At 39.9% G+C, this 26,260-nt stretch overlaps 1 non-coding gene across 1 annotated transcript; it reads left to right on the forward strand.

Moving 5' to 3' along the window:
* The first annotated feature begins 16,220 nt into the window (after window positions 1–16,220).
* Window positions 16,221–16,327, forward strand: LOC141694455 (small nucleolar RNA R71). The gene has a single exon (XR_012563761.1). It is a non-coding gene; the product is annotated as a small nucleolar RNA R71 (small nucleolar RNA).
* The last annotated feature ends 9,933 nt before the right edge of the window (window positions 16,328–26,260 follow it).

A 26,260-nucleotide genomic window follows, 5' to 3' on the forward strand; every position in this document is an offset into this window, starting at 1 on the left:
ACCTACTGCATGTTGATCTATTTGGTCCAGTCAATGTCATGTCTATTGCAAAGAAGAAATATGCTATGGTTATAGTGGATGAGTTCACAAGGTACACTTAGGTGTACTTCTTGCACAAGAAGAATAAAACTGCATTTACTCTAACTGATCATGTCAGACAGCTGGATAAGTTGGTCAAAGATTCTATTAAAATTATAAGAAGTGATAATGGCACTGAGTTCATGAATTCGATCATGGAAGAGTTCTGCAAAGAGCATGGAATCAAACAGGAATTTTCTGCACCTGAAACTCCACAGCAAAATGGAATTGTAGAAAGAAAGAACATGACTCTCATTGAAGCTGCACGAACTATGCTTGATGAAGCAAAGCTACCAACCTACTTTTGGGCTGAAGCTGTGCAGACTGCTTGTTTTACACAGAATGCAACACTCATAAACAAGCATGGAAAAACACCATATGAGATGGTGAAGAAAAAGAAGCCAAATATGAAATACTTTCATGTATTTGGTTGCAAGTGTTTTGTTCTTAAGACTCATCCTGAACAGCTGTCAAAATTTGATCTAAAAGCTGATGAAGGAATTTTTGTTGGATATCCACTTTCCAAAAAAGCTTTCAGAGTCTACAATTTAAGAACAAGAGTTGTCATGGAATCTATCAATGTATCTTTTGATGACAAGAAGATTACTGGACTTGAAGATTTCAATAATCACGATCAACTGAGATTTGAAAATGAAGACTTAAATTCTGATTCTGTAAATTCTGATGACTCAAACTCTGAATCTGTAAGTACTGATGTCATTGAATCTGTGGTAACAACTCCAAAGGAAAATACACCTATCCAAGGGGAGCAAGATGAAGATCCTACCACATCTCAAGACTCTAAAGAAGCATCAGAACATAATACAAGCTCTTCAAACTCTGATTCATCTAGTTCTGATGAGCTAAATTCTGATAATTCTGGAAGCTCTGATACTTCAAATCCTGAAAGATCCAAGTCAAATTCTGAAGTCTCAGAGAGCATAACTACAGGTGGAGCATCAGAAAATGCTGATGGGGACAGCATGGATCATGGGGGAGGATCCAGTTCTAGAAGTCAACTTCAATCTGTAAGGAAGTGGACCAAATCACATACACCTGACTTAATTATTGGAGATCCTGAAGCAGGTGTCAGAACTAGAACTGCTACATCAAATAAATGTCTCTATCATTCTTTTATATCTCAGACTGAACCAAAGAAAGTGGAAGAAGCTCTTCAAGATATTGATTGGGTGCAAGCAATGCAGGAAGAGTTAAATGAATTTGAAAGAAATAAAGTCTGGACCCTAGTGCCAAGACCAAAGAACAGATCAGTTGTTGGCACAAAATGGGTGTTCACAAACAAAACTGATAGTGATGGCATAATTACAAGGAATAAAGTAAGGCTGGTTGCTAAAGGCTACTCTCAACAGGAGGGTATTGATTATGATGAAACATTTGCACCAGTTGCTAGATTAGAAGCCATAAGGATATTTTTGGCTTATGCTACTCACAAAAAGTTTAAAGTCTTTCAAATGGATGTAAAAAGTGCTTTTCTTAATGGAGAATTGGAAGAAGAGGTCTATGTTGAACAACCTCCAGGCTTTGTAGATTCAAAATTTCCAAATCATGTCTACAGGCTTGACAAAACACTTTATGGCCTTAAGCAAGCTCCTAGAGCATGGTATGAGACTTTAGCTCAATTCCTTCTGGAAAGTGAATTTCACAGAGGTACAATTGATAAAACACTATTCTACCTCAACCATGGAAAGGACTTACTTTTGGTACAGATATATGTTGATGATATCATATTTGGTTCTACCAATGCCATACCCTGTGAGAGGTTTTCAAAGCTAATGCAGTCAAGATATCAAATGAGTATGATGGGAGAATTTAGTTATTTTCTGGGCCTTCAAGTCAAGCAAAATGAAGAAGGTACTTTTATCTGTCAATCCAAGTACACCAGAAATTTACTGAAGAAGTTTGGAATGCATGATTGTTCAACAACATCCACTCCCATGGCCACTGCAACCAAGTTAAATAAAGATACTCGTTCACCAGTAGATATTACTAACTATAGATATATGATTGGCTCTTTACTCTATTTAACTGCAAGTAGACCTGATATCATGAATGCTACCTGTCTTTGTGCAAGATTTCAGGCTGATCCAGGAGAACCTCACTTAATAGCTGTGAAAAGAATTTTCAAGTACCTTAAGGGTACAACTGATCTGGGATTGTGGTATCCTAGAGAATCAGATTTTAAGCTAATAGGTTACTCAGATGCAGATTTTGTAGGATGCAAAATAGACAGGAAAAGCACTAGTGGAAGCTGTCAATTTCTTGGAGGCAGATTGGTTTCTTGGTTTAGCAAGAAACAAAAGTTAATTTCCACATCAACTGCAGAAGCAGAATATATTGCTGCAGGAAGCTGTTGTGCACAGATTCTTTGGATGAAGAATCAGATACTGGAGTATGGGTTAGAATTTTCTAAAATCCCTATTTACTTGATAATCAAAGTGCTATTGTTATGACAGGTAATCCAGTTGAACACTCAATGACAAAGCACATCAGCATAAGGTACCATTTCATAAGGGAACATGTGATGGAAGGTACAGTGGAATTGCACTTTGTTCCAACAGATCAACAACTAGCAGATATCTTCACAAAACCACTATGTGAAGCTACTTTTACAAGACTCGTAAATGAACTTGGAATGGTTTCAGGTTCTTTCTCTAAATCTGCTTAGTTTTTGTTCTCATGCATCAGACTTTATGATCATTGTTTACAAATTGTTTTACTTTCATATAATCTGTGCCTAAAATTGAAATTCATTAAATGTTGATTGTTATCTGATGTGGATCTTTAAACTCTGATAGTGTTTTGAATGTTCTGTGACTATTCAATCCAATGAGGATAACTATGCTAGATGCTGACCTAGTAGTCTTTAACATACTAGAAATCCCATGTTTGAATTAGTTGTTTATGTGGAAACTCATTAACACAAGCAAATTCTGATTTTGAGCTTAGTCAAGTTTACTTTGTGTATCTTATTACTAAGTCACAAACTAGACTATTGCTTCTTATCTGTTAGATTCTTATGTCAGTAAATCTTAAGGATGAACTAAATGTTTATAAGCCTCACTTATCAAAAGAAAATAAAATAAAATAAAATAAAAGTCAGGTACTCCTTTGAGATCTAGACTAAATATGTGGAAGGGAAGACCCAAGTGCATTGCTGGCATTAAGTAATATGCATTAGAAAAGCAAATAATTTTTCTTGGTGACTTTTCACATTCTCTGATTACTGGAGAAATACTCTGACAACAACATAAATTCTGATAAGCAGTCGTGACTCACTTACACTGAGAAGCCACTATAAAAAGGAATTTTAAAAGATGCATAAAATGAGCACAAACATTTGAGGTGGACTCTTGCATAAATTTGTTCTATAGTAGACTTCATGAATGATGACAGATTTTAAGCACTTTTCTTAGTTATGCCTTATTTCTAAGATGTACTGAAGTTTATCAGACTTTAATCTTTATCTGATATTTTGCTAAATGCACACACTTTCACTCCATGTGAATGATAAAAATTATTGTGGTGCTTAAATTGTTTTTGACAAACAGTTAAGTGTCATTTGCATACATTCTGAGGACAAGTTCTGTTGTGGATATGTTGTGAAATTGATGATTTCTTTAACAAAACACCTTAGTAGATTTTACTTAGTGAAAAATGTAGCACTCGACGGATAAGGAATATAGTCCCGACGGATGACTCAATATAGTCCCGACGGATGATGATCAATTATCCATCGAGTGTGTAGCTTATGTAATAATGAGTCTGTAGCACATTTCTGCATACACCTTGTTTAGATTCTATAGTAGCACTCAAGTCATGTTGACTTTAATTAGATATGCAGAATAGGTTGATTAATTGTACATAGATGATGTCTTGTAATTCTGTATAAATGAAATGAAGTCAAGTGCCAGATTGCTACCCGACGGATAAACAACAATGCCACTCGATGGATGATCAACTAGGCAACCCGACGGATGATCATGTACCCGACGGATAATCAATTCAAACATCAGTTGACAGTGACAACACAGTCACATGCGTCGAGTGTATGCAAAAGGAATGTGGAAGCCTATTCAACTGGGTTTTAGAGAACAAAGAAGCATTGCCATTTTCATGCTATTATGAAGATATTCAAAGATGCTGGAATAGAGTGATGAAGCAGCATAGTATTAGACTTGATAGGTTTTGTTTTATTATTTTGTCTTATTACTTTGTAATCTTGGTCATATATAAACCAAGAAGTAGCAAATAGAACAACAAGAACACTAAGCAAGAAAATTCTCAGAGAAACATTTGTAAGCTGTATTCTTAGCATTTCTCTGTAAACTTAGTTGTTCACATTTGTAAGCAGCTGTGAGCAAATCTTTCTACACATAGTTCTCTTGATATTATATATATCTCTGGTGGATACATTCAAATCCACCAGATAGTTTTTAAAGACTTGTGTTTTTAATTACTTGTGTTTTGATTTCACTAACTTCTTATTCCGCACTTTGCAAATCAAACACTTATATTTTATTAAGATAGAACTTTTTATAATTTGTGAAAAAGGTTCAAAAATTCCATTCAACCCCCCTTTATAATTCTTGTTGCATTGTTAGGGACTAAGAATTGGTATCAGAGCAAACTCTTGATAAACAAAGAGTTTAAAGATCACAACAAAACAACAAGATGAACAAGAATGATGTTGGAGTCAAGATTCCTTTTCTGGATAAAGACAATTACCATCATTGGAAGCTAAAAATGCATCTCCACTTACTTTCTCAAGATGAGGCCTATGTAGATTGCATAGAGAGAGACCCTCATGTACCAATGAGAGCTGCAACTGGAAATAAGCCATCAGTCCCCAAGCCAAGGCATGAATGGTCTGATCTTGATATTGAACAAGTCGGGAGATAAGAAGGCCATGAATATCCTGTTCAATGGAGTAGATGGTGACATGTTTGACAACATCATCAATTGCAAAACTGCCAAGGAAGTTTGGGATACTATACAGATTATCTGTGATGGCAGTAAGCAAGTAAGGGAAAATAAGATGCAGCTACTCATACAGCAATATGAGCATTTTCATAGTGAAGAAAGTGAGTCTCTCACTAACATCTTTAGTAGGTTTCAAAAACTACTAAATGCTCTGAAGTTGCGTGGAAGGGTCTATCAGTCAAAAGACTCCAATATGAAGTTCCTTAGATCTCTTCCAAAGGAATGGAAACCTATGATAGTCTCATTGAGAAACTCTCAAGATTATAAGGAGTTTACTTTGGAGAGTCTATATGGCATCCTGAAAACTTATAAGCTTGAAATAGAGCAAGATGAGAGGATGGAGAGAGGAAATAAGAAAGGAGGATCCATTGCACTAGTTGCTGAGTTAGAGAAAGAGAAGGAGATGAAGATGGAAGCTGTTGAATCAACTTCAAAGGTCTGTGAAAGCAAGGGAAAGGGGCTGGTAGCAGAAAATGAAGATTCTTTGAGCCAAGATGACATGGAAGATTTTGATGAACATCTAGCATTTCTTTCCAGAAGATTTGCCAAGATCAAGTTCAAGAAGAACTTTGGAGCAGCTAAGCCAAATAGAAATATGGTGGATAAATCAAAATTCAAATGTTTCAAATGTGGCTTGGCAGGGCACTTTGCCAATGAGTGTAGAAAGTCAGATTCCAGCAAGAAAAAGTTTGAGCCTGTGGATTATAAACAGAAATATTTTGAATTGCTCAAACAAAAGGAAAGGGCTTTCAGTACACAAGAAAATGACTGGGCAACAGATGGTCTGGATGAGGATGAGGATGTTAGCTATGTCAATCTAGCCCTAATGGCCAAGTCTGATGAAACAGAGACAAGTTCTTCAAGTAATCAGGTAATCACCACTAACCTTGCACATTTATCTAAAGCTGAGTGTAATGATGCCATAAATGACATGTCTACAGAATTATATCATTTGCGTGTTACACTTAAGTCTCTTACTAAGGAAAATGCTAAAATCAAAGAAAATAATTTGTTTTTAAGTGAGAGGAACAATGTGCTAGAGTCTCAGTTCATTGAATTTGAATAATTAAGAATTGAGTGTAAAATTGCTAAGGATGAATTAACCGAGTCCTTGAAGAAAGAAGAGATCTTGAAGAAGCAGCTTGAACGAGAACATGAGGTGATTAAGGCATGGAAAACATCTAGAGATGTTCATGCTCAAATCACCAAAGTTCAAGGTATTGAGTCCTTCTGTGATGCAGGCTGGAAGAAGGATAAGGAGAAGCTGGAATCCAATTTGGTTGAAGGATTTCTAGCATATGTAGACTCAACGGATGATGAGGGTCATCCGTCGGATAATAAAAAGGGTTATCCGTCGAGTGATATAAATCCTCATCTGTCGACTGTGAGCAAGCCTGTAAGTAAAGCCAAGCTTGTCAAGTTAAATGAGAAATATGGATCAGTTTCCAAGAATTTGTTCCAGGAGAATCCAGTCAAGTGAAGAAGGAGAAAAAGGCTAATATTGGTCATATGACTGTCAAGCAATTGAGTAACAGACTGGAAAAGATTGAGGTTAAAACAGAGGCCAAAAAGAAAAACAATAGAAATGGTAAAGTAGGAATTAACAAGCACAACAACTACACACCTGATAAATATGCTCCTAGAAAAATCTGTGTCAAGTGTGGTAGTGTAAATCATTTGTCTGTTAATTGCAAAACTGCCATGCCTACTTCCACATCTATGCCACCTTATTTTCCCAACATGAATGCCATACCTTCTATGCCTATGAATGCTATGTCTATACAGAATATGAATGCACAGTTTGCTAATATGCCATTTGCACTTAATCCTTATTATGCTGCATTTAGTATGCCACAAATGCCATTTAGCATGCCTTACTGGAATAACATGTTTACAAATACCATGCCATTTCCTATTAATCAAAATATGCATGATAATTCTGTTATAATGAATGGTTTTAAAGGTTCAACTCAAATGACTAAGGATGAATCTGATATCCCTAAGTCAAATGAGATAAAGCCTAAGAAACAGAAAAAGAAAGCTAACAAGGCAGGACCCAAGGAAACTTGGGTAACAAAATCAACTTGATTTGATTTTGATGTGTGCAGGGAAATGTTAGGGTGAAAACACGCGCTAATATTCACGCAAGTATACGCGTTCGCAAGTAATATAGAATACTTTCTAGTTCGTTCCCACAGAGACTCAGACTAATTTATTATCTAATTAAACTCACGCACCAATGTATGATTACTTCTCAATGTTAAGACACTAACACTTAGAATTGTTGACTAAACATTAACTACAATTAACTACTTAATTAATCACTTAATTAACACTTCAAATTAGCAATATTAAAACACTCATGAGATCACAACTTCATTACTACTTCCTTCAATAGCTATTATTATTACCTTTAGCATGTGACAGTGATGATATTAATCGAATAACACGAAACTAATAAAAGCCAACTTTCATTGTACTAATACCATTCTACCAAACATCCACAATTAAGATAGAAGTTGAATAGTCATCAATTATGTTGAGTTCCTATATGTCTACAGAAATCGACAACACAACGATTTAAGTACAAGTTATCCCTTTTGATTACACAGGGCAAATAAAAATGTTAGAGTTACCCACTAATCATGCACACCGTACATGAACCTATGCTAGCATGGCAAGTTCTAAATCTCAAGATCCACCGTCGCTTCACAAGAGATTAACACCCTATCTTATATGTTCGCGACGCACATAAGACGAATACGCACAACCAATACTAGATATCATACAATCATCACACACTAAAGTATTAAACAATTGACTAAAGAATTCCATAGTAAATCCGTTGCAACCCCATGATCACGATTAGCCCATAATAGCACTTATCGTCATCATGGGTTCATATGAAATCATGATAAACAAACACAATAAAATAATAACTAAACTAATTATATTAAATCAGAGTACGTCACAAGAGTAAATAGGTTCAAAATAAGAAAACTAGCATCCAACGTTACAACAAAACAAGAATCACGAGAAAATATACTTCCTCTTCGTTGCTGTGTGCTAAAACGGTCTTCTTCCTTATCTCCTTCGCTCCTTGCATAATACCACGATCCTCTCTCGTGAAAACGTCTCCAAATCTACTTATATAATAGTCCCATAAAACTCAGATTACATAGAAGTGGAAGCCAAACAGAAGTAGAAGTCCTAAAAATAATTATTTAATTTCCCGACCCTGCGCGGCCGCTCAGCATAGCTGAGCGGGCGCTCAGCTTTCTGCGCGGCCGCTCAGCATTGCTGAGCGGGCGCTCAGGACCCTTCTGGAAAATTCCTGAGTTTGCTCCATTTCTTCGCCGTAATCTGCCCATTTCTTTCCTCTTGTAATGGTGAACACATGCCAAGGCTTATTCTTGATGATTACTCCTCCGAAATACAACTAATACCCTGAAATGCATAAACACTAGAAAAACGCATCAAATACACAAAATACTTGATTTCAAGGCGCCAATTTAAGCCATTTTAAGATGTTCTAAGTGGTATAAAATGCCACTTATCACGCCCCCAAACTTAAATCGATGCTTGTCCTCAAGCGTCACAGACTCAAAAATAAATAAAAACATGCATGAATGCAATCTATATGAAAATGCAGCGATCCCCCTTACTACGAATAAACCAACCAAATTGCAACAACTCAACAAATGCAGTTAGGCGACTAAAGATCAATAAACTCATGCAAACGAACATACAGCCATAAACGTGGTGTGTGCAGATGCTTAACAGATATGCTTCGGAGCTAGACCAATTATTATGACTCGACTATCCTCAAGGCAATCACATGATTATACAAAGAATAAAAATTCTAGGCACAAAGTGACATACAACACTACAAGAATTCTGGAGCTTATTACGGAATCATGCTTTTTATTCACAACACAAATGCTTATTTGACCGTGCAATGAGTGAGGTCCTCAAAATACTTATACAATGGTATCCATGTAGTGAGCGTTAGGTTAGCGGATCCCAGACTCTAAAAGCCTTAGGTCACTAGGCACAAAGTCCCCTAAGAACTTAATAACTCGAATACCAAAGAGCCCACTCGTGATCAATTATGCATAAACACCACAATTTTTTTTTTTTTTTTTTTTATAAAATTTCTGAGCAAGTGCGTTTCGCTCCATCTTGCTCAACCCTAGACTACTCGCACAACATGCGAGCCGGCTACTAGCCATTTGACGCCTAGCCACAACTAGCAACAAATTCCATTTTTTACTCCATTTTTTTCTTTTTCATGCCTTTATAACTAAAAACCTATTATCGAATTCTAAGCATAATAAATAGATTAACCTCGAAAACAATCAAATCATAACAACAATCTAGCCCTTAAGCATTCTCTAAGACTTAGTGAAACTACAAGTGCTTCTAGCGTGCATATCAACTTACACGACTCAATATCACTTAAATGCTATCACTACACTCGCATCAATATCACAATTCAGTCGATAAATCATCGCAAAAGGGATCATGGTGAATGCATGAGCTACATGACATAATAAACAAATAAAGCTATATAAAAAAAAACTATATGGCATAAATTATGCAACTATATGAACTAAGCTATCATAAATATGCAGCTATATGACACACACAAAATATTCCTTAACTACCACCCCCAAACTTAAAATCTTCACTGTCCCCAGTGAAGGTAGTAGAAAGGAACACAGGGTATACCTACTCGGAGTCATTATCATCATCACCCTCAGTGGGTGGAGTATCAGGCGGCGGGTATGCAGAGTCCTCACCAAAAACTGGCCACTGGATATCAGCTCCAAGGCCCCGAAAAGCAGTCCCTAACGCAAGGGTGAGCTCCTGAGCAAACCTGCTATGCGTCTCGTACATGGCATCCATCCGCTGTGAAAGCCTCCTATACTGGGTATCAGCCATCCCAGCACCTTCCTGAGCTCTCGAAGAACCAGCCTCATCACGCCTAGGCCTAGCCATAGTAGCACCTCGTGCTGGACGCCCTCCTGGAAGATGATAACCCAGCCCATGCTCCTCGGGCTCACCACCGGTCCACTCCTGCATCTCGTTCAGAGTCCCAGAATCAATCGGAGCTGCCGGCAACTGCAACTGCTCATGAGCCGGCCAGTTCACTCCTACTGCTCGGCACAGCTTCGTACCCGTGGATGCATAAGGGATGTTCATATGCTTAGCTCCCCTCAAAAACTTCAGAATTCCTTGGTAGATAAACTCACCAAGGTCCACATAGTACTCCTCATGAAGAATTCCCCACAATAACTGTGCTCTCTCAACTGTGACCTCGTGTGCATGCGAAGAAGGCAAAATATTAGCACAAATAAATGCATTCCATGCACGGGCATACCTGTTCATAGCTATCGCCGGGAAGTGGCGATACTCATTAGTGCCGGTCTTGAAGGTCCAAACTGTGCCCGGCCTACAGAGAGTCGCACAAATCAAATCCAAGTCAAAATCCTCAGCAGTCTTCTCATTCCAGTTCTCCTCCTCGGGCTTCCTCTCTCGCTGCCCAATCACACGGCGAATCGCCGCTGGGTGATAATCAACCGTCAGCCCACGGACCACAGAAAACCCATTCTTTTCGGCCTTCGCGTTCGTATAGAATTCGCGAACCACGCTCATCGGCACTGCTTCGGGCGACTAACAAAAAGCTATCCACCCCTTATCTGCAATCATGGGTAGCAACTCACCATCCCTCCCCGATGGTAAAAACCCTCTCTCCTTCAGAATCGGCTTCCCCAAAAGCCTAGTGTACTCCTCCTCCGCAGCTCTGTCAGTCAACCGAGGCCTTGCAGCAGTACCCCTTGATGAATCAGCAGTAGGGACTGTGCTGCTGCTATCGATAGTTCGTGCTCTCTTGGGTGCCATTGAATCTCGAATAAAAGTGTTTAAGAACTGAGTTTTTGTGCTTAGAAGAGAGTTTAAGTGTAGGAAGTTTGTGGGAGATATGTAGGATATGTGTATGTATATATAGGGTGTGGAATAGGTTAAATTGGATTAGGAGTGGGGTTGAGGGATGAAATCATGGGGTATTAGGAAAAGAAGTCGTGGGTTTATGGGCTGGGTTTGGGTTTTTTTATTTTTCTGATTTTTTTGGTTTTTTTATGAACTTAAAAAAAAATTCTGGTAGTTGACCCCTGAGCGGTCGCTCAGCGAAGCTGAGCGGGCGCTCAGCTTGCTGAGTGGTCGCTCAGCAGAGCTGAGCGGGCGCTCAGGGGGTCACTGGAATTTTTTTTTTCAGTCCCGTTTTTCTATTTTTTTGTGTTTTTGGATAGATTATTAACTTCTAAGGGTTCCTATAACAACAACTCATGGGTTGCCTCCCACGCAGCGCTTCTTTTTCGTCATTAGCTTGACGTTGTGTACCTTTCTCACGTAGTCAATAAAATGGCACTAACCACTTCTCGGTTTGCCCTATCCCATAGTAGTGCTTCAAACGCTGACCGTTAACCTTGAATGCTTGGTCCGGATCATTCTCAAAAATTTCCACCGCTCCATGTGGAAACACATTTTTGACAATAAAAGGTCCAGACCACCTTGATTTCAACTTCCCAGGAAAAAGTCGGAGATGAGAGTTGAATAAGAGAACTTGTTGCCCCGACACGAATAACTTAGGATATAGCTTCCTATCGTGCCACCTCTTCACCTTTTCCTTATACATTTTGTTATTCTCGTATGCTTGAAGTCGAAATTCATTAAGTTCATTAAGCTGAAGCATTCTTTTCTTACCAGCTGCGTCTAACTCCAGGTTCAACTTTTTCAACGCCCAGTAGGCCTTATGCTCAAGCTCCGCAGGTAAATGACATCCCTTACCATACACCAACTGAAACGGGGACATACCAAGTGGAGTTTTGTATGCTGTTCTGTAAGCCCAAACAGCTTCATCGAGCTTTAAAGACCAATCCTTCCTTGACGGACAAACAACCTTCTCTAGAATGCGCTTGATTTCTCTGTTAGACACTTCCGCTTGACCATTTGTTTGCGGATGATAGGCAGTAGCAACTCGATGATTCACATTATAATGCTGCATCATAGACGTGAACTTACGGTTGCAGAAATGCGACCCTTCATCACTTATGATTACACGAGGTGTTCCAAACCTTGTGAAAATTTGCTTATGAAGAAAATTCAGCACTGCCTTTGCATCATTTGTCGGTAAAGCTTTGACTTCTACCCATTTTGAGACATAATCAACTGCCAGCAAGATGTACTGATTATTGCAGGACGAGACAAAAGGCCCCATGAAATCGATTCCCCAAACTTCAAAGACCTCGACTTCAAGCATCACATTTAACGGCATCTCATCCTTTCTCGTCAAATTTCCCACTCTTTGGCAACGATCACACCTTAAAACAAACTGATGAGCATCCTTAAACAAAGTAGGCCAGAAAAAACCTGCTTGCAGAATACGAGCTGCCATCTTCTCACCACCATAGTGTCCACCATAAACCGTGGAGTGGCAGTCTCGTAATATCCCCTCCGTTTCACAGAACGGGATACATCTCCTGATGATCTGGTCAGCTCCCTGTCTAAACAAATATGGTTCATCCCACATATACCACTTCACCTCATGCAGAAACTTCTTCTTTTGAGCGGAGGTCAAATTAGGAGGCATTATATTGCTGACGAGATAGTTTACAATATCTGCAAACCATGGTTCTTCCTCCTGAACTGCAAACAACTGCTCATCCGGAAAAGATTCATTGATTAATGTCCTATCTTGTGAAGTAGAATCGGGATTCTCCAACCTAGAGAGATGGTCAGCTACTTGATTCTCAGTACCTTTTCGATCCTAGATCTCTAACTCAAATTCCTGAAGTAAGAGCACCCAACGAATGAGTCTCGGCTTCGAATCCTTCTTGGAAACCAGATAGCGAATGGCCGCATGATCAGTGAATACTGTTACTTTAGTACCAAGCTGATAAGATCGAAATTTCTCGAAACCAAAGACTATAGCCAAGCGCTCCTTCTCCGTAGTGGTGTAGTTCATTTGGGCCCCATTTAAGGTCTTACTCGCATAGTAGACCACATGAAAGAGATTATTCTTGCGCTGTCCCAGAACTGCACCTACCGCATAATCACTCGCATCACACATCATCTCAAACGGCTCTGTCCAGTCTGGTGCTGTAATAACTGGTGCAGTGATCAAACTCTGATTGAGAGTCTCGAATGCCGCCAAACATTCATCATCAAATTTGAAAGGCACATCTTTCTCAAGCAAATTACACAACGGCTTAGATATCTTTGAAAAGGCCTTGATGAATCGTCGATAAAAACCCGCATGACCAAGAAAACTACGGATTCCTTTCACAGAAATAGGTGGTGGAAGATTTTTAATGACTCCCACCTTGGCCTTGTCCACCTCCAGACCCTTGCTAGAGACCTTATGCCCAAGAATAATGCCTTCACGTACCATAAAATGACATTTCTCCCAATTGAGCACCAAATTAGTTTCCACGCACCTTTTGAGTACGGCGCAAAGATTATTCAAACATTCATCATACGAATGTCCAAAGACGGAGAAGTCGTCCATGAACACCTAGACATTATTTCCAATCATGTCAGAGAATATAGCCATCATACATCTCTGAAAAGTGGCCGGGGTGCTACATAACCCAAACGAAACTCTGCGAAAAGCAAACGTGCCAAATGGACAAGTGAAGGTAGTCTTTTCCTGATCCTCTGGTGCAATACAAATCTGATTATACCCAGAATAGCCATCCAGAAGACAAAAATACTCGTGACCAGCCAACCTGTCAAGCATCTGATCAATGAACGGAAGAGGGAAGTGGTCTTTCCTCGTGGCTTTGTTCAACTTTCGATAATCCATGCATACTCTCCATCCTGTAACTGTTCGAGTAGGGATGAGCTCATTCTTTTCATTTGCTACCACAGTGATACCTCCTTTCTTAGGTACACATTGTACGGGGCCCACCCACGAAGTGTCAAAAATAGGATAAATGATGCCTGCATCCAGCCATTTCAGAATTTCTTTCTTCACCACCTCCTTCATGATAGGATCCAGTCTGCGCTGCTGTTCAACAGTCGGCTTACTACCTTCCTCTAGCAGAATTTTATGCATACAATATGAAGGACTTATCCCCTTGATGTCTACTATGGTCCATCCAATAGCCGATTTGAATTCTCTTAAAATCCTTAAGAGCTTGTCTTCCTCACTACCTGAAAGGTCAGATGCAATAATAACAGGTAAAGTAGATGCATCACCTAAAAAAGCATACCTCAAGTGTTCAGGTAATGGCTTGAGCTCCAAGGTAGGTGCTTCCTCTATTGATGGTTTGAGCTTTCCTTCAGCATTCTTGAGGTTAGAAGTACCAAGAGATTCAAACGGCATGTCCAGCTTTCGCTTCCAGGGAGAAGCGTTCAGATATTGTAATTGCTCGTTGCCATCTTCATAATCATTGTCAAAATCCCCCACTAAGGCCTTTTCCAATGCGTCAGACATTAGCATGCGATCGAGTTCCGAAGTAACCGCAGAATCAATCACATCCACTTTTAAGCACTCCTCATCTTCGGTAGGGAATTTCATTGCCTTGAATACGTTGAAGGTCACATCCTGATCTTGTACCCACATAGTAAGTTCACCTTTTTGCACATCTATCAAGGTACGGCCAGTAGCCAAGAAACGTCTTCCCAAGATTATGGGAATCTTCTTATCTTCCTCAAAATCCAGAATAACAAAATCTGCAGGAAAGAAGAGCTTATCCACCTTGACTAGCACATCCTCCACTATGCCCCTTGGGTAAGTAATGGAACGATCAGCCAATTATAGAGACATGTATGTGGGCTTTGGATCAGGCAAATCCAACTTTTTAAAGATCGACAACGGCATCAGATTGATGCTTGCTCCCAAATCACAAATGCACTTGTCAAAAGTCAACTTGCCAATGGTGCAAGGAATGGTGAAGCTACCTGGATCTTTCAGTTTTGGCGGTAACTTTTGCTGCAGAACAGCGCTGCATTCTTCCGTGAGAGCAACGGTCTCAAGGTCATCCAGTTTCACCTTCCTTGAAAGAATACTCTTTATAAACTTCGCATAACTAGGCATTTGCTCTAGAGCCTCAGCGAAAGGTATATTGATGTGAAGTTTCTTGAACATCTCAAGAAACTTACCGAACTGTCTATCCAGCTTTTGTTGCTGCAATCTCTTAGGAAAAGGTGGTGGAGGATAGAGCTGTTTCTCCCCTGTATTACCCTGAGGCAGAGTGTGTTCAACAGTAGTCTTCCTTGGTTCTGCCGCTTTCTCCTTTTGCTTAGCTTCTTCACCTCGAATTTTAGCTTCTCCTTCTTTTGCCTTTTCAGCATCAACAACTTTTCCAGACCTTAAGGTAATAGCCTTGACTTGCTCTTTAGCTTCCTTCCTGCCTGGTACTTCCGTATCACTGGGAAGAGTGCCAGGTTGACGATTGAGCACTGTATTGGCTAATTGACCGATTTAATTTTCCAAGGTCTTGATAGAAACCGCCTGACTCTTGCATAACAGCTTAAGTTCCTCAAAATCAGCACTAGTAGGTGCAGCTGCACTTCCCTGTTGAGGATATGATTGCCTTTGAGCATACTGCTGTGGTTGCTGGAATCCAGGTGGGTTAAACTGTTTACTCACGCCTTGCTGATATGGGGGCTGAATAGCATTCTGATTATTCCCCCAGCTGAAATTTGGATGATTTCTGTTATTAGGATGATAGGTAGCTGGCACAGGCTGCTGTTGTCGCTGATAATTATTCACATACTGAACAGATTCGTTGACAAGAGAACACTGATCCGTAGCATGAGAACCTGCACAAAGCTCACAAACCATAGCTATTTGATTAACTCCATATGTAGCCAGAGAATCAACCTTCATTGACAGCGCTTGAAGCTGTGCTGCAATAGCGGTGGCTGGATTGACTTCCAGAATACCTGCTACCTTACCAGGCATCATCCTCTGAGTTGGGTTTTGATGCTCATTTGCAGCCATAGTCTCGATAAGATTATAAGCCTCAGTATAGCTTTTAGCCCATAAGGCGCCTCCAGCTGCTGCATCGAGCATGGGCCGAGATTGGGCCCCCAAACCATTATAGAAACCAGTGATCACCATCCAATCGGGCATTCCATAATGTGGACACTTTCTCAACATTTCCTTGTATCGTTCCCAAGCTTCGCACATAGATTCTGTAGGTTGCTGCGCAAACTGAGTAAGAGCACTCCTCAAAGCAGCAGTCTTTGCCATCGGATAAAACTTCACCAGAAACTTTTGCGCAAGATCTTGCCACGTAGTGATGGACCCAGCTGGTTCAGAATGTAACCAGTCCTTAGCTTTGTCCCTCAGTGAGAATGAGAAAAGCCTCAGCTTGATAGCCTCATCAGTCACGCCATTATACTTAAAAGTGCTGCAGATCTCGACAAAATTCCTTATGTGCATGTTGGGGTCTTCAGTCGCCGCTCCTCCAAAAGAAACAGAATTCTGTACCATCTGAATAGTGCCCGGCTTGATTTCAAAGGTGTTAGCTTGAATAGCCGGATGAAGAATGCTTGACTGAATGTCATCAATTTTTGCCCGAGAAAAATCCATAAGAGCTGGATCAGCTTGAACAATACGATCACCCATATTTACTGGTTCTTTCCGCCCAGTTCCTGAATCCGAATCTTCAAAATCTAACTTCTCCAGAATATCAAGAACTTCGTCTGTCTCCTCAGCTGTATCTAAAGTCCTCTTGCGAGTACGAGAACGAGTTTGCATAAACGCTCGCTAAAGTATCTGAAACACAACCGGAAACAATAAGTAACTACTACATCCTAATCACTGAGTCCTAATGACCAATGATGGTAAGTACATAAACTAAACAAATAAGCCGAGTCCCCGGCAGCGGCGCCAAAAACTTGTTAGGGTGAAAACACGCGCTAATATTCACGCAAGTATATGCGTTCGCAAGTAATATAGAATACTTTCTAGTTCGTTCCCACAGAGACTCAGACTAATTTATTGTCTAATTAAACTCACGCACCAATGTATGATTACTTCTCAATGTTAAGACACTAACACTTAGAATTGTTGACTAAACATTAACTACAATTAACTACTTAATTAATCACTTAATTAACACTTCAAATTAGCAATATTAAAACACTCATGAGATCACAACTTCATTACTACTTCCTTCAATAGCTATTGTTATTACCTTTAGCATGTGACAGTGATGATATTAATCGAATAACACGAAACTAATAAAAGCCAACTTTCATTGTACTAATACCATTCTACCAAACATCCACAATTAAGATAGAAGTTGAATAGTCATCAATTATGTTGAGTTCCTATATGTCTACAGAAATTGACAACACAACAATTTAAGCACAAGTTATCACTTTTGATTACACAGGGCAAATAAAACTGTTAGAGTTACCCACTAATCATGCACACCGTACATGCACCTATGCTAGCATGGCAAGTTCTAAATCTCAAGATCCACCGTCACTTCACAAGAGATTAACACCCTATCTTATATGTTCGCGACGCACATAAGACGAATACGCACAACCAATACTAGATATCATACAATCATCACACACTAAAGTATTAAACAATTAACTAAAGAATTCCATAGTAAATCCGTTACAACCCCATGATCACGATTAGCCCATAATAGCACTCATCGTCATCATGGGTTCATATGAAATCATGATAAACAAACACAATAAAATAATAACTAAACTAATTATATTAAATCAGAGTACGTCACAAGAGTAAATATGTTCAAAATAAGAAAACTAGCATCCAACGTTACAACGAAACAAGAATCACGAGAAAATATGCTTCCTCTTCGTTGCTGTGTGCTAAAACGGTCTTCTTCCTTATCTCCTTCGCTCCTTGCGTAATACCACGATCCTCTCTCGTGAAAACGTCTCCAAATCTACTTATATAATAGTCCCATAAAACTCAGATTACATAGAAGTGGAAGCCAAACAGAAGTAGAAGTCCTAAAAATAATTATTTAATTTCCCGACCCTGCGCGGCCGCTCAGCATAACTGAGCGGGCGCTCAGCTTTCTGCGCGGCCGCTCAGCATTGCTGAGCGGGCGCTCAGGACCCTTCTGGAAAATTCCTGAGTTTGCTCCGTTTCTTCGCCGTAATCTGCCCATTTCTTTCCTCTTGCAATGGTGAACACATGCCAAGGCTTATTCTTGATGATTACTCTTCCGAAATGCAACTAATACCCTGAAATGCATAAACACTAGAAAAACGCATCAAATACACAAAATACTTGATTTCAAGGCGCCAATTTAAGCCATTTTAAGATGTTCTAAGTGGTATAAAATGCCACTTATCAGGAAACAGAAAGAATCTATGGTACTTGGATAGTGGTTGTTCAAGACACATGACTGGTGATTCTACCCTGCTCACAGAGTTCAAGGAGAGAGTTATCCCAAGTATCACTTTTGGAGATGACAGCAAGGGTTATACTGTGGGATATGGCTTGATTTCAAAAGACAATATCATCATTGAGGAGGTTGACTTAGTGGATGGTCTCAAACACAATTTGTTGAGTATCAGCCAACTTTGTGATAAAGGCAATTCAGTAACCTTCAACTCAGAAGCCTGTGTTGTGACAAACAAGAGAAGTAACAAAGTGGTTCTCACTGATGTGAGTGTTAGGGCGGAAAACACGCGCTAATAATAAACGCAAGTATACGTGTTCGCAAGTAATATATAATACTTTCTAGTTCGTTCCCACAGAGACTCAGACTAATTATGTTCAATTAACACTCACTCACCAATGTATAATTACTTCTCAATGTTAAGACAATAACACTTAGATTTGATTAACTAATTATTAACTAGAATTAACTACGAGAATTAAGCACTTAATTGACACTTGAATTAACAATATTAAACACACATGAGATCACAACTTCATTACTACTTCCTTCAATAATTATTGTTATTACCCTTAGCATATAACGGCGATGATATTATTCGAACAACACGAAACTGATAAAAGCCAACTTTCATTGTACTAATACCATTCTACCAAGCATCCATAATTAAGATAGAAGTTGAATAGGCATCAATTATGTTGAGACCCTATATGTCTACAGAATTTGACAACATAACGATTTAAGCACAAGTTATTCCTTATGATTACACAGGGCAAGTAAAATGGTTAGAGTTACCCACTAATCATGCATACACATACATGATCCTATGCTAGCATGGCAAGTTCTAAACCTCAAGATCCACTGTCACTTCACAAGAGATTAACACCCTATCTTATATGTTCGCGACGCACATAAGACAAATAAGCACAACCAATACTAGATATCATACAATCATCACACACTAAGGTATTAAACAACTAACTAAAGAATTCCATAGCAAATCCGTTACGACCCCATGATCACGATTAGCCCATGATTGAACTCATCGTCACCATGGGTTCACTTGAAAACATGATAAAAAAACACACGAGAATAACTAAATAAACTACTTATATTAAAGCAGAGTACGTCACAAGAGTAAATAGGTTCAAAGTAAAGAAAACTAGCATCCACTGTTACAACGAAATAAAGAATCACAAGAAACTATGCTTCCTCTTCGTTGCGATGTGCTAAAACGGTCTTCTTCCTTATCTCTTTGCTCCTCGATTGATACCATGATTCAACACACGTGAAACGTCTCTGAAAACTACTTATATAGAAGCCCCACAAAATCCAGCTATCTTAGAAGTTGGAAGCTCAACAGAATTAGGAGTCTAAAAATCAGTATCTTTTTTTACGCCCTTGAGCGGCCGCTCAGCAATCCTGAGCGGGCGCTCAGCTTCCTGAGCGGTCGCTCAGCAGAGTTGAGCGGGCGCTCAGACCCTTTCTGGAAAATACTCTGTTTTGCTCCAGTTCTTTGCTGCATTCTACTCCTATCTTCCCACTCGCAATGCCAAATACATACTGAGGCTTATTCTTGATGAAATCTCTCCACAAATGCAAGTAATACCCTGAAATGCACAAGTACTAGAAAAATGCATCAAATACACAAAATGCTTGATTTCAAGACATCAATTCAAGCCATTATAAGATGTTCTAAGTGGTATAAAATGCCACTTATCACACCCCCAAACTTAAATCGATGTCTGTCCTCATGCGTCACACACTCAAAAACAAAACAAAAATATGCATGAATGCAACCTATATGAAATGCAGCAATGCCCCTTACTATGACCAAACCAACCAATTCACGACATCTCAACAAATGCAATTAGGCGAATAAAGATCAATCAAATCATGCAAACTAACATGCAACCAGAAATGTGGTATGTGCAAATGCTTAACAGATATGCTTCAAAACTAGATCAATTATCATAACTCGACTATCCTCAAGGCAATCACATGATTATACGAAGAATAAATTTCTAGGCACAAAATGACTTATAACACTTCAAGATTACTGGAGCTTATTACCAATCATGCTTTTTATTTAACACACAAATAAATGCTTATTTGACCGTACAATGAGTGAGGACCACAAAAGACTTATGCAATGGCATTCATTTAGCGAGCGTTAGGTTAGCGGATCCCAGACTATAAAAGCCTTAGGTCACTAGGCACAAAGTCCCCTAAGAATTTAATAACTCGAATACCAATGAGCCCACTCGTGATCAATTATGCATTAACTCTTTATTTGTTTTCTTTTATATTTTTTTTCTTTCTTTTTTTCTTTCTATATTTTTTTTCTAAATTTCTGAACAAGTGCATTTCACTCCATCTTGCTCAACCCTAGACTACTCGCATAAAAATACGAGTCGACTACTAGCCATTTGAAGCCTAGCCACACTTATAATGAATTCCAATTTTTTTACTCCAATTTTTTCTTTTCATGCCTTTTATCACTAAGAACCTATTATAAATTCTAAGCATAATCAATAGATTAACCTCAAAAACCATCAAACCATGACAACAATCTAGTCCTTAAGCATTCTCTAAGACTTAGTGAATTACAAGTGTTTCTAGCATGCACGTCAGCCTACAAGACTCAACATCACTCTAACGCTATCACTACACTCACATCAACATCACAAATTAATTGATAAAGCAACGCAAAAGGGATCATGGTAAATGCATGAGCTAAATGGCATGATAAATAAAGCTCTAAAATAAAATAAAATAAAACTATATGGCAAAAATATGCAATTATATGAACTAAACTATCATGAATATGCAACTATATGACACACACACAAAATATTCCTTAACTACCACCCCCAAACTTAAAATCTTTACTGTCTCCAGTGAACGTAGTAGAAAGGAACACAGGGTATACCTACTCAGAGAAATCATCATCATCACCCTTAGAGGGTGGAGTATCAAGAGGCAGATACGCAGAAACCTCACAAAAAATGGGCCACTGGATGTCAACTCCAAGGCCTCTAAAAGCAGTCCCAAGTGCAAGGGTGAGCTCCTGAGCAGACCTGCTCTGTGTCTTGTACATGGCATCCATCCTCCTCGACAGCCTCCTATATTGGGCATCAGCCATCCCAGCACCCTCCTGAGCTCTAGAAGAGCCTGCCTCATCACGCTCCGCTCTCGCCATGGTAGCACCAGCTGCTGGACGCCCTTCTGGAAGACGATAACCCAGCCCATGCTCCTCGGGCTCTCCACCAGTCCACTCCTGCATCGCATCCAGAGTCCCGGAATCAATAGGAGCGGCCGACATCTACAACTGCTCATGAGAAGGCCACTGAACTCCCACTGTTCGGAAAAGCTTTGTAACTGTAGATGCATAAGGGATGTTCATGTGCTTCGCTCCCCTCAAAAACTTTAGAATTCCTTGGTAGATGAACTCACCAAGGTCCACATAGTACTCCTCATTCAAAATACCCCATAACAACTGTGCTCGATCAACTGTAATCTCATGTGCATGTGAAATATGTAGAATATTAGCACAAATAAAGGCATTCCATGCACGGGCATACCTATTCATCGTAATCGCCGGAAAATGATGATACTCATTAGTCCCAGTCTTGAACGTCCAAACCGTGCCCGGCCTATAGAGAGTAGCACAAATCAAATCCAAGTCAAAATCAGTCTTCTCATTCCAATTCTGCTCCATGGGCTTCCTCTGGCGCTGCCCAATCACACGGCGAATCGCCTCAGGATGATAATCCACTGTCAGCCCCCGCACAACAGAAAACCCATTCTTTTCAGCTTTCACGTTCGCATAGAACTCGCGAACCACGCTCATCGGAACCGCCTCCGGTGACTCACAGAAAGAAATCCAACCCTTTTCAGCAATCATTGGCAACAACTCACCATCCCTCCCCGATGGTAAGAATCCCCTCTTCTTCAAAATCGGCTTACCCAGAAGCCTAGTATACTCCTCCTCAGCAGCCCTATCAAACAAACGAGGCCTCGCAGCAGTACCCCTCGAAGAATCAGCAGTACGAACAGTGCTGCTGCTATCAATCGTCCTGGATCTCTTGGGTGCCATTGAAATTGAGAAAAAGTGCTTAAAATTTGTGTTTTTGAATATGGGAGAAAGTTTAAGGTTGAAAGTGTATGGGGGAGTATATGGAATAGTTGTATGTATATATAGGGTAAATATTAGGGTTTAAATTTGATTAGGAGTGGGGTTGAGGGTTAAAACGTGGGTTTATGGGAAAAAGATTCGTGGGTAGTGGGTTTGTGTTTGTATTTTCTGGTTTTTTATGTTTTTTATTAGGCTAAAAAAAATTCAGGCAGTTGAGCCCTGAGCGGTCGCTCAGCAAAGCTGAGCGGCCACTAAGCTTGCTAAGCGGTCGCTCAGCAGAGCTGAGCGGGCGCTTAGGGACCTTCTGGAAAAAAAAATTCTTGGCTCGGTTTTTCAGATTTTTTTGTGGTTTTGGATAGGTTACTAACTTCTAAGGGTTCCTATAGTCACAAATCATGGGTTGCAACCCAAGAAGCGATTTTTTTCGTCATTAGCTTGACGTAGGGTACTTCGCTCAAGTTGACAATAAAACGGCACTAACCACTTCCCGGTTTGCCGTGTCCCCATAGTAATGCTTCAAACGCTGACCATTAACCTTGAATGCTTGGCCCGGATCATTCTCAAAAATCTCCACCGCTCCATATGGAAACACAGTTTTGACAATAAAAGGTCCAGACCACCTTGATTTCAACTTTCCCGTAAAAAGTCAGAGACGAGAGTTGAATAAGAGAACTTGCTGCCCCGGCACTAATGACTTAGGATATAGCTTCCTGTCGTGCCACCTTTTCACTTTTTCCTTGTACATTTTGTTGTTCTCGTACGCTTGGAGTCGAAATTCATCAAGTTCATTTAACTGAAGCATTCGCTTCTTTCCAGCTGCATCTAGATCAAGGTTCAACTTCTTCAACGCCCAATAGGCCTTATGCTCAAGCTCCGCAGGTAAATGACATCCCTTACCATAAACAAGTTGAAACAGGGACATCCCAAGTGGAGTCTTGTATGCTGTTCTGTAAGCCCAAACAGCTTCATCGAGCTTTAAAGACCAATCCTTCCTTGACGGACAAAAACTTTCTCTAAAATGCGCTTGATCTCTCTATTAGACACTTCCGCTTGACCATTCGTCTGTGGATGATAGGCAGTAGCAACACGATGATTCACATTGTAGCGCTGCATCATAGAAGTGAACTTACGGTTGCAGAAATGCGACCCCTCATCACTTATGATTACTCGTGGCATTCCAAACCTTGTGAAAATCTGCTTATAAAGAAAATTCAACACTACCTTTGCATCATTCATCGGTAGAGCCTTGACTTCTACCCATTTTGAGACATAATCGACTACCAGCAAGATGTACTGATTATTGCAGGATGAGACAAATGGTCCCATGAAATCGATTCCCCAAACATCAAAGACCTCGACTTCAAGCATCACATTTAACGTCATCTCATCCTTCCTCGTAAGATTCCCTACTCTTTGGCAACGATCACACCTTAAAATGAACTGATGAGCATCCTTAAACAAAGTAGGCCAGAAAAAACCTGCTTACAGAATATGAGCTACCGTCTTCTCACCACCATAATGTCCACCATAAACTGTGGAGTGGCAGTCTCGTAATATCCCCTCCGTCTCACAGAATGGGATACATCTCCTGATGATCTGGTCAGCTCATTTTCTAAACAAATACGGTTCATCCCACATATACCACTTCACCTCATGCAGAAACTTCTTCTTTTGAGCTGTATTCATATTAGGAGGCATTATATTACTGACAAGATAGTTCACAATATCTGCGAACCATGGCTCTTCCTCCTGAACTGCGAACAACTGCTCATCCGGAAAAGATTCGTTGATCAATGTCTTATCATGTGAAGTAGAATCGGGATTCTCCAATCTAGAGAGATGGTCAGCTACTTGATTCTCAGTACCTTTTCGATCCTTGATATCTAAGTCAAATTCCTATAGCAAGAGCACCTAACGAATAAGTCCAGGCTTCGAATCCTTCTAGGAAACCAAATAGCGAATGGCTGCATGATCAGTGAACACTATCACCTTTGTCCCAAGCAAATAAGATCAAAATTTTTCAAAACCAAAGACTATAGCCAAGAGCTCCTTCTCAGTAGTGGTGTAGTTCATTTGAACTCCATTTAAAGTCTTGCTAGCATAGTAGACCACATGAAAGAGATTATTCTCGCGCTGCCCAAGAACTGCGCCGACAACATAATCACTCGCATCACACATCATCTCAAAAGGCTCTGTCCAATCAGGTGCCGTAATAACTGGTGCGGTTATCAAACTCTTCTTGAAAGTCTTGAATGCCGTCAAGCATTCATCATCGAATTTGAAAGGCACATCCTTCTCAAGCAAGTTGCACAACGGCTTTGATATCTTCGAGAAGTCCTTGATGAAACACCGATAAAAACCCGCATGACCAAGAAAACTACGGATTCCTTTCACAGAAATAGGTGGTGAAAGATTTTCAATGACCCCCACCTTGGCTTTGTCCACCTCAAGACCCTTTTTAGATACCTTATGCCCAAGAATAATGCCTTCACGCACCATAAAGTGACATTTTTCCCAATTGAGCACCAAATTACTTTCCACACACCTTTTGAGCATCGCACGAAGATTGTTCAAACATTCATCATACGAATGTCCAAAGACGGAGAAGTCGTCCATGAACACTTTGACATTATTTCCAATCATATTAGAGAATATAGCCATCATACATCTCTGAAAAGTGGCAGGTGCACCACATAAGCCAAACGAAACTCTGTGAAAAGTAAACGTGCCAAGTGGACAAGTGAAGGTAGACTTTTTTTGATCCTCTGGTGAAATACATATCCTCTGGTGCAATACATATCTGATTATACTCCGAATAGCCATCCAGAATACAATAATACTCATGACCGGCCAACCTGTCAAGCATCTGATCAATAAATAGAAGAGGGAAGTGATCCTTCCTCGTGGCCTTGTTCAACTTTCTGTAGTCCATGCATACCCTCCATCCTGTGACTGTTCGAGTGGGGATGAGCTCGTTCTTCTCATTTGCTACCACAATAATACCTCCTTTCTTAGGTACACATTGCACGGGGCTCAACTAAGAACTGTCAGAAATAGGATATATGATTCCTGCATCCAGCCACTTTAGAATTTCTTTCTTCACCACTTCTTTCATGATAGGATTAAGTCTTCGCTGTTGCTCCACCGTTGGCTTACTACCTTCCTCTAGCAGAATTTTATGCATGCAGTACGAAGGGCTGATCCCCTTTAAATCTGCTATAGTCCATCCGATAGCCGATTTGAATTCTCTCAAGATCCTCAAGAGCTTGTCCTCCTCACTACCTGAAAGGTCAGATGCAATAATAACAGGTAAAGTAGATGCATCACCTAAAAAAGCATACCTCAAGTGTTTAGGCAATGGTTTAAGCTCCAAAGTAGGTGCTTCCTCAATAGATGGTTTGAGCTTTCCTTCAGCATTTTTGAGGTCAGAAGTACCAAGAGATTCAAATGGCATGTCTAGCTTTCGCCTCCAAGGAGAAGCATTTAGATATTGTAGTTGCTCATTGCCATCCTCATCATCACTGTCAACCTCCCCCACTAAGGCTTTTTCTAATGCATCAGACATTAGCATATGATCAAGTTCTGAAGTTACCGCAGAATCAATCAAATCCACCTTTAAGCACTCCTCGTCTTA

Source organism: Apium graveolens, chromosome 10 (genome assembly GCF_009905375.1).
Source record: "Apium graveolens cultivar Ventura chromosome 10, ASM990537v1, whole genome shotgun sequence".
In the NCBI taxonomy this organism is placed as follows: Eukaryota; Viridiplantae; Streptophyta; class Magnoliopsida; order Apiales; family Apiaceae; genus Apium; species Apium graveolens.